The sequence below is a fragment of the Tachyglossus aculeatus genome, chromosome 2, assembly GCF_015852505.1.
Source record: "Tachyglossus aculeatus isolate mTacAcu1 chromosome 2, mTacAcu1.pri, whole genome shotgun sequence".
Lineage (NCBI taxonomy): Eukaryota > Metazoa > Chordata > Mammalia > Monotremata > Tachyglossidae > Tachyglossus > Tachyglossus aculeatus.
Genome location: NC_052067.1, coordinates 85687670 through 85689965, shown reverse-complemented (window position 1 = coordinate 85689965; position 2296 = coordinate 85687670). Strand labels below are relative to the sequence as shown.

The 2296-nt window shown below is 42.3% G+C and overlaps 1 non-coding gene across 1 annotated transcript; it reads left to right on the top strand.

Moving 5' to 3' along the window:
- The first annotated feature begins 1553 nt into the window (after positions 1 to 1553).
- On the top strand, positions 1554 to 1691 carry LOC119923391. Its single transcript, XR_005448846.1, has one exon. It is a non-coding gene; the product is annotated as a small nucleolar RNA SNORA7 (small nucleolar RNA).
- Positions 1692 to 2296: the final 605 nt, after the last annotated feature.

The following is a 2296-nucleotide window of genomic DNA, read 5'->3' as shown; positions in this document are numbered from 1 at the left end:
TCCTCCAATTCTCTCTCCTGCAATCTGTCTTCATTCCCTTCCATCCTTGGAACCTGTCCTGTTCAAGGTTAATAATGACTTCCTCCTTGTCAAATCCAATGGCCTCTATTCCATCCTAATCTTTCTAGACCATCAACATTTTGGACCACCCCTTCGGCTGGCGATACTCTTACCTCATTTTCACTAACACTGCCCTCTCCTGCTTCTCTTCCCTTTGTCTGTGATGACTACTTCTCAGTCTTTAGCCAGCTTCTCCTCCTCTGCCTCCCACCCTCTAACAGTAGGCATCCCTCAAGTCTCAGTTCTGGATCCCCTTCTATTCCCCATCTACACCTTAGAGAACTTATTTGCTCCCATGGCTTCAACTACTATTTTTATGTGGATGATTTCCAAATCTATCTCTCCAGCCCCGATAACAATAATAATAATAATACTTGTGGTATTTGTTAAGTGCTTACTATGTGCCAGGCACCGTACTAGGCGCTGGGGTGGATACCAGCAAATGAGTTTGGACAAATTCCCTCCCCCACATAGGGCTATTTGTTCACATGATAGTTTTTCCTGCCACTGAAAGCATTTTTGATCAGACTGGTATACCATGAGATCACGTAGACATGAATCAGGGACTGGGGACTGGTTGCATTTTTAGTCTTCCACCTGTTTCAGACAAACCCTAAAATACATTATATTTCCTGATCTTTTGCAGAACAATATTTAAAAGTCAATTCAAAGATTTTCCCCTCACAGAGAGACATTGTGATGTCAATAGAATGCTTACCCCATCAAGGGCCAAATCTTTGGACTGAGATCTGGATGAAAATAGGACAGAGTAATTAAACCTAATTGGTTCAAGTGTTTTACTTAGACTTATATGGACAGACAGACACCCACGTCAGTCTCAGAATAGCCATAGCTTCACTCTTCTGGGTTAACAATTAATGTCAGGTAGCCAGCTGAGGGAGGGCGGGGGAAGACTGGGAGAGAGAGGAGAGAGGAATCATGTTAGACAGTGTTAGGCAGTCATTCATGTTCCAACAAATTGAGAATGAGATTGCATCCGTGGGTCTGATTAAAAAGACTGACGCACACCCAACAAGCCCTTCTACATCTTTCAACCATGAAGATGGATCTTTGTAGCGTGATTTCATTTGCTTTTGGCAGTGCTTGGCGGATTTCAGATTTTACCTCTGGTAATTGTGATTGTGCCAAAGCCCTTACTCTTAAAAGCAGACCTCAACTCTGATTGTCACACTCTTGGGTAGTCTGTATGGCCACTTTTGTCTCCCAGCTCATTAATTAATTAATTAATTCATTCATTCATTCATTCAATCATATTTATTGAGCCCTTACTTTGTGCAGAGTATTGTACTAAGTGCTTGGAAGAGCACAGTATAACAATAAACAGACACATTCCCTGTCTACTAGGAGCTTATTGCATCTATGCCCCAAGAGACAGAGACTGTGTCTAATTCCCACCCGTGCATTTTCTCCCAGTGCTTAATACAATGCCCTGTACAAAGTAAGGGCTTAATAAATATGATTACTACTACTACCCCCTCTCAGGGTTGCACCTTGAGAGTTTCCAGTACTCTGTCAGTCTCGACTACAGGAGGAAGAGTCAAGCAGAGGCCTACCCATTCCAGTCCTAGCTTGGCCAGTGGCTAGTGAGCGGAAGGCAATCTGCTACAAGTCAAAATTCACCTGTGCTGGGCAGCAGCAGCAGGGGAGAGAATCAAGGGTGAAGACTCAAGTTTACTGTATGGGAGGAAGCAATGGTAAACCACTTCCATATTCTATATATACACTACCAGAATGATTGCAGATGGAAGTGGGAAGTGGGACGGTCTGGAAGAGATGTGCCCATAGCATTGCTATGGTTCAGACACAACTCAACAGCATAAGACAACTACTACTACTATTACTACCAATAATAATAATAATAATGTTAAGCACTTAATATTTGTTAAATATTTACTATGTGCCTGGCACTGTAATAAACACCACTAGTACCACTACTGCTATTACTACTAGGTTGTGCTTTATAGTATTTCTACAATGTTTATTTTTCTGTCCAGCTCTGCTTGGATATCATGGGCTCATCCACCATTCCTCACACATGTCACACCCATGGAACCACCTCTTTCAACCATTCCTCACACATGTCCCACCCATGGAACCACCTCTTCCAAGGATCTCATTCCCAAGTGTTTAGTACAGTGTTCTGTACTGTAAAAAGTGTAAATAACATTGATTGATTGATTAATCATCCTAGATGATCCTGTCTTGGCCTTTGGAT